Genomic DNA, 18,711 nt, shown 5'->3' with positions numbered 1-18,711 from the left:
CAGCCCTGCTGATCGCGCTCGCCTCCATCAAGAGGGTCGGTGACCTGCAAGTGTTCTCTGTTAGGGACACCTGCCTGGAGTTCGGTCCGGCAGACACCCATGTGATCCTAAGATTGCAACCGGGCTATGTGCCCAAGGTTCCTACCATGGCATTCAGAGACCAGGTGGTGAACCTGCAAGCACTGCCCCGGGATGAGGCAGACCCAGCCCCTTCGTTGCTGTGTCCGATACGTGCATTGGATACCTACTTGGACTGCACGCAGAGCTTTAGATGTTCTGAGCAGCTCTTTGTCTGCTTTGGCGGACAGCAGAAATGGAACGCTGCCTCCAAACAGAGGCTCTCCCACTGGGTGGTGGATGCCATTTCATTGGCCTACCACACCCAGGCCGTGCCCCCTTGCAGGTCCGAGCTCACTCAACAAGGAGTTTTGCGTCCACGTGGTCACTGGCCAGGGGAACCTCCCTGACAGACATACGTAGAGCAGCAGGTTGGGCAATACCTAATATCTTTGCGAGATTTTACAATCTCAGGGTTGAGTCAGTATCGTCCCGTGTCTTCTCAGGTCCGAGCCGGAAGAACTCAGTAACACTCTGACGAACTGACCGGGTGGATCATTTGCACCTAGCGCCCTTTCCCTCGGTCGAGGTAAAATTGTGCGCTTTCTCTACTAGGAGATTCCATATATTCGGATCCCTGGACGAATCCTTCCTAGCCCTATGGGTCCACAATTCAGCGGAGGAATTCGCTGACCCAGTCCACTACGAGTACTTAATCTACCCATACAGGTATAGGTGCTCCACAGGTCCGGACTCCTGCGTGGACTCCTCCTTGTGTATTTTCTGCGGTACGGTCCCCTTGCGAGTGGACCCGCGTCTCCATTATGCAGTGCCAGCTGCCCTCCGGTCGCCTTGTTATAGCAACTCCCCCCTCCTCGAGGCTGGATCTACCACACGCCATTTTTTCCACATGTGATGTATCTCGCCACTTACCTCCCCATTGCTGGGCGGTGTGGTCTCTGCAGGGTCTTTTCCCCCTGAAAGAATAGGAAACTGGGTAAGACCCCCTTCACACGATGTGTGTAAGGGCCCCAACCGCTTTGCTCTATGCGAGAAACATAGAGAGAAAAGAGGCCCGGCTATGCTCAGCCCATTCCCAGATGGGCAAGCGTCGCCTTGTTCCCCGGCTTAGGGTAACCAAAAGGGCTTCGACGTCTTTTATGGGGCATCGGGGAAGGCCACGTGCAGCCTGACACAACTGGTCGCCTTTGCACGTAAATATACATGCCCGCTCTTTTGTCAGCAGAACATGTACACGGCTCAGCGCACAGCGTGATTTGAATTGGACCCCTAGTGTCGCTTCTTCGACTGTCCTCCCGGCTACGTCACTGAGCCGAGCCACTGTAGTTGCCGGACCATTCCGGCTCCTTCGAAAATTTGCCCCCTTTTATACCCGTATGTCCGGTGCGGGGTATGCAAATACTGTCTGCCTAATTCCCATTGGCCTTTTTTCATAGATCAGAGGCATATTTGGCGCTCAAGAGAGACCCCTAGTGTCGCTTTTTCGACACAACGTCTCGTTCCCTCAATCAGGAAACGGAGGTTACATCCGTAACCTAGACGATTTTGCAGGTTTGATACACCGTAAAGGGCTAAACAGTTGATTAGCTTGTGATACGCGAATGGATTGCACTCGCAGCGCGAGTCTCGTCACATTTAAACTTTTTGTATAGCCTCCCATTCAGCTCATGAAAACACGCTGCATGATCATGCAGAAGGATTACATCAAGATGTAGATTAGAATGCAGGTGCGAAAAATTGCATATAAAATAGCCTGCTCCTGTCTCACTGTTGCTTGCTTGCTAGTGATTACCCCTCTGCGGCCATTTTTATTTTGGTTGGCACAGCCATTGACCAGGAAAATGAAAAATGGCATTTTGTGTTTTTTTGACAAAGCTGACGTTAATGTACAATGGGATTCAGACATAGACTAGAACATGAAAACCTGAAGTTTGCAAAGTTGTGCCCCTTTGCAAACGTAATAAAAGCACATATGGTTTCCAGAAAGAGACAACATTGCACGCAGACGTGCATTTTTTATAATTTATTTAACATTAAGCCCAGCAAACACATAATACATGTAGGCTATCAAATATTACGATTACATGGTGATTCAAAATCAAATCGCCACAAGCTAACTATCTAGTAACTAATCTTTTGGGGGAATTTACATGTGGGAAAAACATGTAAAACTTAAACCCCATAAAAAATATGCACGAATTGCCTCAACAACACTCACCTTTTTGAGCCGTTCCGCAAGTGGTTCACAAGAACCAGCATTGAGTCCTTGCTGTTAATTTTCACACAAATACTGGTTGACAAAAATGTTCAATTTCTGAATGTTGAAATTTAGAAAGATGATGTTTATGTTGAAAAAATCGATCCGCTCTCTGGTGGCCACACAGTGAAGCCTGAGACAAATGGGAAGCCTAACACATTGTGAGAACTCCTTAAACGTTAAATAATCAATTACTTAAAGATTTTTTAAAGAACTATAAATAAAGGTGAGGAAAAAATTGTATATAAGAGAATTAAATATCAGAAATATAACAGCAAACTCCCATTACGTTCTTGTTTCTTTTTCTCTCTCTGCCTTTTCAACGTGAAGAACGGTCTCCTGTCATTGGTCAGTTTCTTTCAAGCCCAATTTAACTGTATTTGGATTAACAGTAAATTAAAAATGCTGTATTCTAATACCACTCTGAGTATATTTACCCATAATGCAACTGTGAAAAACAGTAGAAAAACTGCTCATAATATAGTAAAATACTTCCTGATTTACAGAAATTGAAATTGCCCCCCATAGCTCTGTTTTTCTTTTTATAGTACTCTCACCTGAAGACTAAAATTTTCACCAACATTTCATCACTTTCTAAAACACCTCACTCACCTTTTAATCAGATAAATTTAAATGTGCAAAAGGCACATTTCTCATTTGCAACTTTCTCTAATGGACCTATCTATAGCAGATATATTTATATGGCACTTTAAATTACAAATATCTAATTCAAGACCCTTCCTCTGCATGAGACCCTCTTTTCGTGACTACTTCTTCCTCCTACCCCAGCAGACGCCATTAAGATGAGTCTTCAAATGCTCACAAACACACCTCGTGGTGACCACCACTTCACAGTAAATCAACTCTCCCCCAGGGACAGTGTCTGCTTAAAGCCCCACAAAAAGCAGCACAGACGAAGCTCCGAATCCACACTGCAGCCAGGGAATTCTAATCAGACATAATCATCATCATTGTGATATATTGTATTCTGGCTGGCTTTCTTTGTAAAACACAGTTAACACGCTTAATCACACACACATTCACACACACACATACATACATGCAAGCATGCACGCACACACACACAAACATGTACAACTGCAAATGCACATGCACCATCTTTCTATCTCTCAGATGTATGTATAAACAAACTAATTTACTTAAAGTAAAACAAAACGTTTTTAAAAAAAGGTTAAATGGACATTGTTTACACTTTTTATATTATTACCTTTAAATCTCTCTCTCTCTCTCTCTCTCTCTCTCTCTCTCTCTCTCTATACATTTTTTTTTTTTACTATATATATATATATATACAGTAGATGGAAATACACCCACAAATAATTTATATGTTTTGCTGGTGAATGACATGGATTTTTTAGACAATTGTCACAAAACTATAGCTAAGTATGTACACAAACAAACACTCACTGTCTATCTCTCCCACCCACACACATTTACAACAGTAAAAAAGCCTAATCGCCTTAGTCTATACTGCTGCACTGAGCTCTCCTCTTGCCCTAGCTCACTTACTCTGCCGGTGACCCGAAACAAACTCCTTCCAGATAGTGTGGCTCAGTGCGGTGGCATGGCCATAGGTGCTTGCATTGAGAGGTCAGTGAAGCCTGAATGCTATCATTACCAAACTGCCTCTCCAAACACATGAGCTAACTGTAGCTTGACCACTTCCATTACTCCAAATCAGCTTTACTCACACATGATCAAACCATTGTCTGACTACCCTTGCAAGCCCGGCTCTAGCTGTTTACTCCTGAAGTAAGCAATTCTTGACTGTCTCCATAACGCAAATATTAGTGTGACTATCCATTATCAAATAACATCATCTTACAACCACATTCATAGTAACGTTTCACAGAAGTGCTTGCCTTGCAATCAATGACTTATGAACACATGGGTTGACTTGGCATTGACCCAGTGCTTTTGCCATTATGCATTAGGATCATGGCTCAAATGCTTCCACATGCACAGTTCTTCGTGTTTTGAGTCAAACATGATGGGCTAAACATAGCGCCATCACTTGCAGTTAGCATTAATCACACATGGATAAATCTCGGCATGGCTGCAGTCACTACAAACACATGGCACGCATTATCCGTTTTGAAAACATCTCGGTTACCAAGCTTACATCAAATAGCCAAGCAAAACTCACATGCCAGCATCTGTCATGACTCAACTTATTTTATAGAAAAATTGCAAAAATACATTCTAAAAGTACAGTATGTGTGACATTAAAGTAGACCAAAATGGACCTTATTTACATTTATATTGCACAAGGTCTACTAAGCATGATTCATCGGATAATGCAATTCCAAATAAAAAAATTAATTGTCCATGTAAATTTTTTAATACATTGTTGCTTTGTCTATGAAACCTCTTTCCTTTTTGCATGATGTCATTTTCCCCTTACTTTTAAAACCATCCCCTCCAATGGACACTTATCACAATTCAATCAATTCCCTTACATATATCATTCCATCCATTATTTTACAAAAAAACGTTTTTTATGTGAGCTTAAAAATGCTCACATAAAAATTACAAAGCAATCATGTTTACATGCATGTTCTTACACTCGTAAGGCTATGATTAATAAACTGACAAAGTATGTGGTAATGTAAATGGCTTGAATGGCTTTCCTTTATTAGATAAGGTCATAAGCGGTTTAAGCAAAAAACCATCAGCACACTTAGATTTTGGCCCATTGTCCTGATTTCATGTTGCATGTAAAGACCGTAACCAACATTCTTACCGGCTATCCAATGTGCTCAAGTGTTGTGCGTGACTGTTTAGGTTTTGCCATCAAAAGCAGAGAATAATCAAATGATTTTAAATCTCTTTTCTTGTCAGATTTTTTTAATAACTGATTTTTAATAGTTAACAGTGTATTGGTGTGCATGTAAACACGCTCATTGTTGATCTACTTGTAGAATTAAAGCAACACCAGCACTAAACTTATTTTCATGAATGAAGTCATGATAAAGTCATATTATCTGCCTTATTAACACATGGCTACATACATATTTTACCTCCACATGAGTGCACTTCTATCGCTCCAGTGGGTTTCCAGACTTCGCCATGGGAGACTCTAGCACCATGAACACTTCCTGCCTGGGGAGACATTTCCACTGTTTTCAATTATGTCACTTTGGGGCTGGATTACAGAATTAATTTTATATTGCTAACCACTGCCATTCCTTACTGACAATTATTCAATAATTAAAGGTCTGACAGTCTTCATTGTTCCCTCGAAGGGCTAGCACATAGGCATGGACTGGGGAACTCAATCAAAGCAATCACTGCTAATTACACCGTGGCCCTTTTCCTCCACACCCCCAATCTGCAGGGAGAGATGGAGGCCAGCGTCAGCACTATGGATTGGTCAGTGCTTGCATGGCTCAATCAGCTCAATTATTGGTTTTGAAACCATGCCAGAGTATGCAGACCACTCACCGTGTCTCTTCTACCTTGTGCCTGAGCACACAAGGTGATGTGATGATTTATACGAGGCAATCTCCATATCGATGGTGACGCCTCGGATCAGATATATAAGGTTTAAAACAATGAGTGTGTCCACAGCTTTTCTAAGTTAGGTAATGGTCAATTCAGCAGCTACAGGTATTTCATATCTGAATTGCAAGTTCCCCACGCTCACCATTTTGGCATAGACCTTATTCACAGTAGTGACATATTTGATTTTTAGAATGAAAACAAGGCTGAAGGTTAGAATTACAAGGTATCATATCACAGGACTCCAGACTAAACAAGATAGAAAGCAGAAGGAAGACAGCTGATAACCCATTAATCAGAGGTTTAATAAACAGTATATATAGTTAAGAAGAACCATAAGTTTGCATTCCCCTTTTGTCTCGTCAGTTTTCAAACCCCTTTCATAATTTAAACAAATATAAGAGATACAATTTCTTTTTGATTTAGTACTGCCTTTCAGAATCTACATAATCAGATATTTACGTAAAGCATAGTATGCATATATTATTGTGTTGCCTTCTTGAGCATCAACAAACGTTTTCATGTTGTGTAATAGTTGTGTATGAGTCCCTCAACTATCCTATATATATATATATATATAGTGGTGCAGGACTTAATTGTTTTAATAATAAAGAAGCACGAAATACACATGGATCTCCTATTTTGGTCTGCGCATCTAGTTACAGATAATTCGCTGAGAAAGTGACTAATTCAAACAGCTAACCTAAGCTCCTGAGTTTACACTCTCAGTTCTTTTCGGGTGATTCATGAAAATGACCAGGTCCAAAAGAGTAATTTGTTCATGACTCTCTCGCGTTGGGTTTGTTGTTGTGTGCGGTGCAGCGAGCTCATCACAATAGAACAGGTGAAAAGCAGCTTGAGATAGACTGGTGCGTACTCTAAAGATTAATTCAATAACTCACAATATGATATCTGACTGAACGCACACAACCTGACTGTCGCCAATGGCGACTAGATTTTTATTGTCACCATTAAAGAGACTGTAAATCTATCCCACACAGCCTCATTTTCATTCCCGTCCAAAATTTAAGATGGCGCATCTGAATAATGTCCATTGAGAAATCATGAGAGCTTGTCTGAGGTGCCCTGGTGTAGCAATCGTTGCCAGACTGTGATTAGTCTAGATGTAAACCATTATATCGGTTTTACCGATTAATCTGTGCCAATAGTTGCTTTTTGGAACTATTAGATATCAAAAAATATCTATGCTGATAGTTGTCGATAGTTTTTTTAATTATCCATTTTCCTCTGATAATAAAATTTTTTCAACTGACATTAGGGCATGAAAAGAAAAATGTGACTATATATAAACATATACTTCGTGTCTCTAACTTAATATATTGTGAATAACAATAATATATAGGCTATAAAAAGCTTAATTTTGTAAATATGAACTATATTGAATTGTAATGGTGCCAAGTCTCTGTCATTTCAAAATAAGTGTGTTTCAGGCCTGTTTAGTATTAAAAGTCCTAGAAAAGAAAGATTTTATTCATTTTGGACTAATTTTTAAATGTTGTAACATTCCATTAATTGATTTTAAAAACTATCAGACGATGAATAGTTTATCTGCCTTTTCAACCACCTTAGTTATCGGTATGCAAAATCCACTATCGGTCGACCTCTAGATTAGTCAGTCAATTTTTTTGGAGTGTGGTTTAGCAAATGGTCAATTGGTTGTACTGTTTAATACCTTGGTGTTGAACATTCAGCTGACGAAACATTAAAAATATGCTATACCAAAATAATTCCAGGGGACAAAAACCCCTGAAAACATAGGTTTTAATAAGTATGTATGTCCTTCATAGCCTCATTTTCAATTGCACATGGTGTCTATTTTGACTTAGGTCTATAAAGGCTGCAAGATGGCCTTCTCATGATCCAGCCAAGAGTGGCGTGCCCTGAATGCAACTGAGGCATTTTGTACAAAAACTCCATGCACCATCAAGTCAGCAAGTCGTTCAAAATCAGTTGAGAATAAACAACAAAAAGGGTCATCTTACTCCCTCAGTTAAAACAAGGTGTTTATATGTTATGTGCATTAAAATTAGATAATGTGCTGTTATCTCAAGGGGGATCGTCCTGCAATGTACTGGCTTACAGATTAAGGAAGATAAAACTATTCCATACAGACAGATTTTTTGGCTTTGTCAGTCCATCATTTTATGTCTGCATGGCTCTTTCAGTCTATAAAAGCATGTAACTCTCCAACACTCACTCTAAAAATTCCTACTTAAGATTGAGATAGTAGTAGCAGAGTTTGAATGTTGCTGCCAATCAGCTGTATTCAACAGCAATATTTCTCTCCATTTCATCAGACTTTTAGAATTTAGCTCCAGATCCCATGACACAAGAGCACCAAAGACTAGCGGATGGCTAACATCATCTAACAAGTTACAAAAGCCTCCCACGCCCCCTTAGTTACTCTTTTTTTTTATCATAATTTTAAAAGCAGACTTTTTTGTGCAGAGGTTTTCCCAGAAAACTAACTGGGAATGATGTGTCACCTGGCACACAAGGCTGAGAAATGATGAGAAGAAGCCCATGCGGTGTAGGTGTGTGTGTGTGTGTGTACTTAGCAGTAGTTTGAGGACAAATTTGTACCCAAAAGTGAGCTAAATCAGACAAAAACTCCCATTGGGCACATTGTGGGATGTTTCATTTGGAAAAACGATCCATACATAAATCAAATATATAATATGTTTTAAAAGTAATAATGCAATCGGTTTTCTATTAGGGTTAGGTTAAGGGTGTGGGTTAAGCCTAGTGTACACTACATGACTCAAGATCATCTCCTTTGATGTTTTGAGTCGGTGACTGGTCTGCGACGAGAAGTCTCGATCTCACGACGAACAGTCGTGTATTGTATACTCCTGCAACAGGCTGAGACTAGTCCCAGACGCTGTGAACATTTTCAAAACTGCTTGATATCTAGATATCTTGTCTTCAGGTGTGCGGACTGTCCCGACAAGTGAAAGATGGCCAATGTGCCACAGCCAATGAAATATAGAAAGAATGCAAGAGGAGGGCAAGGTTTTAGGAACAGAAGGCAAAAGGTAATTAAAAATAAAAAAAAAACCATCATCCACATCTCTATCCCCACTGTCTTTATTAATTTCAGATTTTCTTATTCTTTTTTCCTTTACAATTTAGCACAAATATGCATTTTGAACTATCCTTTAGGTACGGGATGACGGCAGCTGTGACAGCCGGCTTTTTGCCGGTTACGTGCGGATTCAAATGGAAATAAGCATATGATGTTACAATTTTAAAAAGCGAATGCAAGAACATTAGGGACACAACAGGGACACAAATATGAGCAGCATGCACATAAGAAGTTCAATTACAGGTACTGCACTAAAATAACACTACATAACTCAATAAATAGCTGCTCTAAACATCATGTTTGCAAAAAATTAAGAGAAATTGTGTGCCTGAATATTTTCAGAATTATTTTTTAAAATATAACTATTTATAATTATTTAATCATTATATATTGAATTATTATTTGAGAGGCTTTCTTAGCAAATATTAATATGCACTTAATTGCAATTAATTTGATTAATAATACCATGTAATTAATTCGATTAAAATGCATATTGTAAGTGTGTATGTGTCTTTTTGCTAATCATTGTCATTGTCTATGAGTAAACAACAGTGCTCTAGTTTTATTAATTAATTACTGTACATATTCATACATTTTTCTTGATGAAATAGGTAAATAAGGGTGGAGTAAAATAAATAAATCTTAAATTAAATGCAAAAGGTTTACTCCCTGGACATCCAAATGTTATAGGCTGATTCTGCTTTATTAACAGGGCTGTACAATTTGGACGAAAGTCACATTGCGATTATTTTGAAAAATTTTACAATTATGATATATCAAATTTTATTAAAGTTATTCCTTTGACCAAAATTAGATAATGTTTTGCCCATACTCCACTGCCAATAAAAAGACTTTATCAACGAATATTTGACATTATTATTATACTTTGTCAACAAATTCTAGAAATGAACACTGAGAAAATAAAGAATAAATAAAAATACAATAAATACCTAAAAAAACATCAGTACTGTTTAGTAAATCAAGAGATTGCATGAGATTTGAACCACTCTTAAGTCCATTAAGTGCAACATAAATGTTTCTTTCTCACATCGTTCACAGTTTATCAGAGACAAAGGGACATTGAATAAATTATATTAATATATTTGTATACATTGTTTTAGAGGATTAAAAAAGTGTGAAAAAAATTGCATTGAAATCAACTGGCAGTCTCCAAATTCAATGTGATAGGTCTAAATTAGGTCTACAGATTAATCTAAATTGACATAACACATAATACAGTATAACATTTTATTGGCATTATTTGATCATCATAACTATAATAGCAATAGAAAGATTATCTTATTAAACAGATTTCTTTAAAAATTAAATAAATAGGGCTAAATAAACAAAATAGAGCGAGTGTGCAATGAGAGGTTCCCTTCATTCTGTTTAGAAAGGTCTATGAGTAGTTCAGTACTGATGTCCGTCATGTTTGTTAGTATTTCCACATTATTTTCATTTTGAGAAGACAAACACCTGGACATATCTGCCAAAGTGATCAGCAATTTTGGACTGGACAGCACTTGTAACGAAGCACTTAAGTTCTACTTTATAACTAGCGATCTATGTGCTGGTTTGGGAAACAGGTGTTACTCCATCCTAAAATAATGAACAACCTCAGTTAGATGATCATAAAGGCTGAAGATGCAACGTTATCGGGAATCCCAGCATTATATTTCCCCAAAGATCCAATCTTTCAAATCTGACAACTCTCCTTTGGCTTACGTTCTGTGCTTCTTGGAGATGCAGCAGAGTCGCAAAATATTTATTTTGATTAGTAGTCTATGTTAATTAAGAGGTCTGGTGAAAAACGTAAGTGAATTAAATGTTCTATTTACAGCTGTCCTAAAGAGTTGGGGAATGTTACATTCAAATGGAGGCTAAAGAGTAGAATAGCACAGAGTAGAACCATCTTGTTGTAGCTACATAATTATGACACATATGACAATTGACCTGTCGTCCCAATGTCCTTGCATCCTGAGATGGTTTGAGATCACATTCAGCGTTCTCATAGACAACCCTGATCCTGCAAATTGTTCCCAGATTACAAACAGGGAAGAAATCGTCATGGTTACCGTTGTAACCTCTGTTCCCCGATAGAGGGATCGAGACGTTGTGTCGATTGTAGTGACACAAGGGGTCTTTCTTGAGAGCCTCGCATACCTCTGGATTTGGAAAAGACCAATGAGAAATTGGCAGACAGAATTTTCATGTCCCGCCTCCGGACATACAGGTATAAAGGGAAGCAGACGTGCGTCTGTCAGTCAGGTTTTTGCACTGAGGAGCCGAAAGTAAGGTTCGGCCGTTTACAGTGGTAGGTCTACAGTCATAGCAAGGGGGACACAACGTCTCGTTCCCTCCATCAGAGAACAAAGATTACAACAGTAACCATGACGTTCCCCTTCTGTAACAAACCTGACGTTGTGTCGATTGTAGTGACACAAGGGGTCTCAATTAAAAACGGCATGCAATAAACCGTGTTACGTGAGCTGCTGACACAGGTGCAAGCAAGCTACTGCGTGGTAGAAGCAACTGTATCGGCCGCATGTAACCCTCCCCAACACCCCAAAAAAGTGCCATATACAGGTCTTAGGTTCCCAGCACCCCTGAGGGGGAAACAAGTGACATGACTATCAAGGGAGCAAACTGGCCACCGTGACCTTTTCTCTCTCTATGTTTCTCGTCATAGTAATGCTATAAAACGCATCAGAGAAGGCATTCTTAATTCTCAAGCTCTACAAACACACCGACCGGGGCAGAGAGACTGCCCAAGGGAGACGCGGGTCCACCAACAGGGGGACAGTACCGTGGAAAATACATCACAGGGAGTTGCCTGAAAAGGGAATTAGGCCTGTGGAGCCCTACCCCAGTACAGAATACTTGAAGCTCGTAGTGGGTCTGGTCGCAAATTCCTCTGCTGAATTCGCAGGCCTGATGGCTAGGGAGGAGTGATCTAGGGAGCCGAGTTAGTGGGATCTCTTGTGATAAGAGCACACATGTTCGCCTCAATAGAGGAGAAAGGGGCTGAGTGCAAGCGGTACACCTGGTCAGTTGTTCCGCGTTACCGAGTTCTACCGGCTCGGACATGATAAAACACGGGACGAGACTCGACCATGAGATTATAGATTCTCGCAAAGGTATTGGGTGTTGCCAAGCCCGCTGCTCTGCAGATGTCTGCTAGGGAGGTGCCGTTGAACAGTGCCCACGAGGATGCCACACTTCTCGTTGAGTGTGTTCGAACACGCAAGGGCAAGGCCTGGGTCTGGTAGGCCAGGGAGATGGCGTTGACGACCCACTGAGCTAACCTCTGTTTGGAGACAGTGTTCCCTTTCCACCATCTGCCTAAGCAGAAAAAGAGCTGCTCAGAACACCTAAAGCTCTGCGTGCGGTCCAAATAGATACGCAAACCACGTACCGGACACAGCAACAAAAAGGCTGGGTCTGCCTCCTCCCGGGGCAGCACTTGCAAGTTCACAACCTGGTACCTGAAGGGGTCGTAGGAACTTTGGGCACGTAGCCTGGTTGCGGTCTTAGGATGACATGAGTATCTGCAGGACCAAACTCCAGGCAAATGTCGCTGAGAGAGAACGCTTGTAGGTCCCCAACCCTCTTGATGGAAGTTAGTGCTAGTTAGAGGGCAGTCTTCAAGGAGAGGGCCTTGAGCTCTACTGAGTCAAGCAACTCAAAGGGGGTTCCCTGAAGGCCCGAGAGGACCACTGAGAGATCCCAGGAGGGGAACAGGCTTGGCCAGGGAGGATTCAGTCTCCGGGTGCCTCTAAGGAACCTGATAATCAGGTTGTGCTTACCCAAGGACTTACCGTCCACTGCGTCATGGTGGGCCAAAATAGTGGCTACATACACCTTCATGCTGGAGGGGGACAACCTTCCCTTCAACCTTTCTTGCAGAAATAAAAGCACTGACCGAACTGCGCATCTATGCGGGTATTCAGACCGGGAAGGACACCAATTTGCGAACAACGCCAGTTTAGGGCATAAAGCTGCCTGGTAGAGGAAGCTCTGGCTTGGATGATCGTGTCTAAAACCGGCAGTGGTAGGTCCAAGGGCCAGACGTGGAGGTTCCAGAGGTCTGGGCGTGGATGTCAGAGGGTGCCCCGTCCCTGGGAAAGAAGGTCCTTCCTCTGGGGAATTCGCCAGGGAGGTGCTGTCGCGAGGAGCGTGAGATCCGAGATTCAAGTCCAAGTGGGCCAGTAAGGGGCCACTAAGGTGACTTGTTCCCCGTCCTCCCTGACCTTGCACAGCACCAGTGCAAGTAGGCTCACTGGGGCACAACGTCGAGTGAGTGACAGAAGGGGAAAGTGAGAACTCGTCATATGTGAGCTACAACAAACCTCTAAACACACACAGCAAGTCATAGACATGAATTGACGGCTTCTCTTTCATCTCTTTTCCAAAATATGATCAATTGTGCTTCTTCAAACACACATTTTTGTGTCTGACTGCATTTCTTTTCATTTGTCACTCCGAGAAGTCTTAAAGGTCACCTGCCACACAGCTGCGGGTCTACAGAAACATCTACCTCATCCTACATAAAATAATAATAATAAATTAAGTGAAACAAAGTGGATACATTATCTTGCTGCTAAGCGCAGTAAGCAGATCTGTTTACAGGCATGACTGTAGAGAGCTGAAGTGAAAATTAGCGACTTGGTACGAAGTGCGCCAAAACCCATTTCAGTTCACCATAATCATATCAAACATTTTATTTGAAATTATAAAAAAATATATATATTATATATATATATACACACATCATATATTATAAAAATATATTTAACACTACAGTAAATTACTTTTTCTTTTAAATTTAAAAGCACCTCAAACACTGGGATTCCAATGGTCAAGTCATCCAATAGATCAGACTGAAATTTTAAATAATACCAAGCAATAAAAGTTTATATAAATAAAAGTTATTTTTATCAAATTGATTATCGTATTTGCAAGAGTGTTAGTTATACAATCTAACCATGTTAAAATAAAATTATACATTATAAATATTGAATCTATGTACTGTTGAGTCATTGTCCCATGGTCCAATCATCATCAGCAGCCTGAAACAGAACTTTTGATTGGAAGTTTGGACTGAATGCATATAGTGGCATAGAGAGCTGTAGGATTCTCCTTTGCTCCCTATTGAGTGAATGACAGTGTTGTCTGTCTTTACTGGTTTCAGAACAGTTTAAAATGCATATTATTTTCACCCTAAAGCCTCTATAAGCAACATTTTTCAGCCTTTGGATGAACCCACTGATTCTCAATGTAATAATGCACAGTAAATATATTATTTTGAAGGAAAAAATTGGCTAAAGTACACATTAGTATACATTGTGTTTAGAAGTGTGGTGTTTCACAATAAAATCGCTAACATTTTTAAAATGGCATATCGGATGAAACAAGAGACTAATAGCTCAGAACTGTCTTTCATACTTGGGGCTGAGGTAGGTCAGAGCAGGCATGATTTAGTCTGGCTTTTATGCTTCTTTACACAGAATTTTGAGAAGGAACAGATTAGGCTCAAATTGAAAATGCAACCTCTGATACGCACTCATCATTGATGATGAGAACGCCATTAGACCGGAACCAGTGTCTCTAGGCTGGTCACACAACTCGCTGTCAGTAGCGCCACATGAAAAGCTTAACACATTTGAATTGATGCAAAGATGTCTGTTGGGAGATAACGCTTATCAGTAACAGAATGGGGTTGATTTCAGGTACTGAACATTCAGTAGCAACATCTTGAGTTGAATAGATGATCAAGTAGTAAGACAAGTTAAAGATGGCAAGATTTAAGCTTGGCAAAAAGCCTGTGTAAACTCCTAAAACTATTTTTAAAGTTGACCAAATTAACTTTTAGTAGGTCTTCACATCTACACTCATTCTCTGGGAAAATGGACCAAAAAATATTGATGACTCATCTTTCACTACAAGTTTTTGTCCTATAGAATGAAACTGCCCCTCACCACAATAACACCTGCCTCTGACTAGAAAGAAGCAAAACATGGCTGGTCGTGGCTGAAGCTGTGCCTAAAGCCTATTGGCTTTTTAATAAATATAACAAGTGCTTTGATATATTCGGTACAATCACAGGAAAGAAAATTGCATTTGTCAAGCAGTTTCACTCTTTAACATGCAACACTATGCAACACCTTACTCTCTGCATGCACATAATCCAATCCCAGTAAGGCAGCTGGTTCTCTTCTGCAGCTGCATCTTGTTTTCCCTTGATGTTTCATCCATGTTTGTCTCTGAACCACCTTTTAATCATTATCTAATTATTTAGATCTAGTTTTGCCGCAGGCATTGAGCAGCAACTTGCTGAGTTGCAGCCCTGAAGGGCCTGATTGGAGCAGAAGGGTTGAGGGAGCATTGCCTATGTGTTCTCTGTGAACTGCTCCCTCAAAGCATGTCTGTATAAGCCTTCCTCTCAGACGGCTGATGTCTGTCACCTTTTGACCCACTGAAGTTAAAAGCCCCTTCATACATTAAAAAAGGATACATGAAACGCAAAAGTGAGATCAAGCATCAAAGGTTAACTTGCGCGCACGCACACACACACACACACATAAAAAGGTTTTTATAGCAGGAGAAGCTTGAAGCCCATCCAGGAAAATGTATATATCAGTGATAATGTCACATGGTTGTCCAAGTCAAGGAGAGGAATAAGGCATGAATGAAGGCATTAGAATGATTATTCATTAAAGCAACCCTCCTCTATTCTGTTGAGAATCTGCATACAACTTTTTCCATTCACGGGTCAATTGTGACCCGGTGCTTCTCAAGCCTATAGTGAAAAAAATTACCTGAATACAATAGGAGGGTTAACACCTGTATTTTTAAGACAACCCATTGGAAAATCAGCAGCAGGCAAATGTCTCACACCAAGAAATTCAAAGAGCATCATAAAGTTATTCATTTGCGTTAATTCTACCATGGCACTCCTGAGAATAATTCTTCAGGGCCTATGGCTCCTGTTATTATCAACGGTGTATAGTATTGCTACACTGGAACTAACCAGCTCTATGCAGATACAGGAACTGAAAACTGCTATTTAAATGCTCTATTTCTTAACAAGGTGACTTGCTTACCAACAAACATCCGTCATCAATATTCTGATTGCAGCCATTTTGGCCCAGCAACACCTGGCTTGCAATGTGAAATGTCTCTCTCAAAGCTGTGTTCAACTAAATGTATTTGTGATGTGTCATGGCTTATGTTGCCAAGGGAACATATATGATAATGAAAGCACATTTTGCCTCTCTCAATATGCCGCCTGAGGTCTCTGTAAAAAAGCCTCAGTCATTCTCCTTTCTAAGAAGGTATTGCTCAGTACCCACATTGACTCTCATATCTGTCACACACGATTTTGGCAATAAACTTAACCAACAAATCACCCTTTATGATTTCGAAATACATAGATCTACAGTATAGCTACACAGAAAAACAGCCAACATTCATAGTTTAATTTATCACACAGTAGTACAAGCCTATTGTAGAGCATTATCATTAGCAAGCAACGTGTGAAGAAATGCCCCAGTGCCCCGTATGCATCCTCTTCCTACAGCAACAGATGCCCAAGTCATTACCACTCATGTCACACACACACACACACACACACACACACACACACACACACACACACACACACACACAATCAGAGCTCGCAGCATTTTTAAAACCTTTGTATTGTTGTGTCACAGTTAGCAGCAGCAAATCTTCATTTATTGGACTTAATCGGTTTGTTGCTTGTTCGCGAGCGGTAAGGCGCGCGCTTTAGTGATTTATACCAGGCCACATAGTGTCTTTGTATTTCAAGCCATAAATTTGGGGAAAGCGCCTTTCAAAGTGAAAACACTCAATCACTTCAAGAAAATCCAAAGTCAGAGTCGCACTTTGAAGGCAACAGATTTAACCCATGGTGTGCGTTGCACATTTAAATATGGTAATTACATTTGTAAACCAAGAACAAGCGTGACAAATAAACTAAGAAAATGGGCATTTGAGCATCCTTCCCTCTTCACATATACGAATGGGTATTTATGTGCCGACTCTTTCGTGTTATAGACAAAAATAATATATTCCGGCATACAGCAATAACTAGCATAGACTTAAATAATGGTTGTTTTATTAAATGCAAGCCCTGTAATCGTCTTAAAACGAACAACCACTCCTTTCTCATCTTGTAAAAACAAACAATCCTGTATCCAAAAGTAATACATCCATAATGTATGGCTCTAGGTCACTACATGTTGATGATAAGGTGTCTCGCCAGCACAAATTCATTAGTTTACCTCGATGTGCGCCACCGCGCGTAAAACAGGACACACGCGCGCGCGCGCGCTCAACTTCACACATACACAGAGGCAAACACATTCTGCCGCATTCGTTCTAATGTTGTAATATAGGCTACATTATAAAATCAGATTTGTGTTCATGTAGTCGTTGATCAAACTGGCAAATAGTTAAAAAGAGGAATTCAGCCGTATTGAACGCATTTGTTCAGCGAGAGCCATTTATGCACAATTTTCCTGGACCACCAGCATGACAAGAAACATACAAAAACATTTCCCAATTAGTGTTATATATAGGCCTATGTGTTATATATTAGTTGTATGTGTGTATATATATATATATATGTACCCTTACCTTTTGTCTTCTTTATTTGTTTTTAATTTAAATATATTCCTCAGAAGCTCTGGCGCGGAGTCGATGTCTCCTCTTCCCTGTCTTTCTCAGTTTCCCTAGCTCTCTCTCTCTCTCTCTCTCTCTCTCTCTCTCTCTCTCTCTCTCTCTCTCTCTCTCTCTCTCTCTCTCTCTCTCTCTCTCTCTCTCTCTCTCTCTCTCTCTCTCTCTAGTTGCGTCTTACGACGAACAACACATCCTTAAGCTTGGAGAAAACACATACTGTCCTTAAAAATTCGTAACTAAAATAACAATTAAACAGCAAAAGCCGAAAAGGCCACAGTTTAAAGGAATAGTTCACCCAAAAATGAAAATGTTCTCATTATTTACTCACCCTCATGTCATCCCAGATGTGCATGAATTTCTTGCCTCTGCGGAACACAGAGATTTCTAGAAGAATAGTTTAGCTCTGTATGTCCATACAATGCAAATTAATTGTGACCAGAACTCCAAAAGCTAAAAAAAAATAAACAAATCACAGCATAAAACTAATTCACGAGACTCCCATGGTTTAATCCACGTCATCAGAACCAACATAGGTGTGGGTGTGAAACAATATTTAAGTCCGTTTTTTTCCATTAATTCTCCTTCCCGCCCAGTAGGTGGCGATCTGCACGAAGAATGCAAATCACCAAAAACAAAAGAACGTGAAAGTGGAGATTTATGGTAAAAACTGACTTAAATATTGATCTGTATCTCACCCATACCTACCATATTGCTTCTGAAGACATGGATTAAACCACTGTAGTCTTGTGGATTATTTATATGCTGTATTTATGTGATGTTTGGAACTTCAAAGTTCTGTTCACTAATCACTTGCAATGTAAGGACCAAAAGATGCTGAGATATTCTTCTAAAAATCTTTGTGTGTCTGTGTGTGTGTGTGTGTGTGTGTTCTGCATAAGAAAGTCATGCATCTGGAGAGGTATGTGTGTGCAAATGATGAGAGAATTTTTGGGTGCCCCTTAAATGTGTCAAATTAAAAGCGGATTGTAAACTTAATTGAAGTCCAAAAAACAATAGATATCGCCAGAGGTGGACGGTAACTAAA

At 40.2% G+C, this 18,711-nt stretch overlaps 1 protein-coding gene across 1 annotated transcript in view; it reads right to left on the bottom strand.

Moving 5' to 3' along the window:
* The window catches only part of LOC127653051 (leucine-rich repeat-containing protein 4B-like), a 70,004-nt gene extending 52,292 nt beyond the window's left edge, over window positions 1-17,712 (bottom strand). Inside the window, exon 1 of the mRNA XM_052139556.1 lies at window positions 17,625-17,712. The gene's annotated coding sequence lies outside the window, so the exon portion shown is untranslated. The remainder of the gene's footprint in view (window positions 1-17,624) is intronic.
* Between the last annotated feature and the right edge of the window lie 999 nt (window positions 17,713-18,711).

Source organism: Xyrauchen texanus, chromosome 12 (assembly GCF_025860055.1).
Source record: "Xyrauchen texanus isolate HMW12.3.18 chromosome 12, RBS_HiC_50CHRs, whole genome shotgun sequence".
Lineage (NCBI taxonomy): Eukaryota > Metazoa > Chordata > Actinopteri > Cypriniformes > Catostomidae > Xyrauchen > Xyrauchen texanus.
Note: the sequence above shows the minus strand (reverse complement) of the source record. Positions and strands in the feature narration are given on the sequence as shown.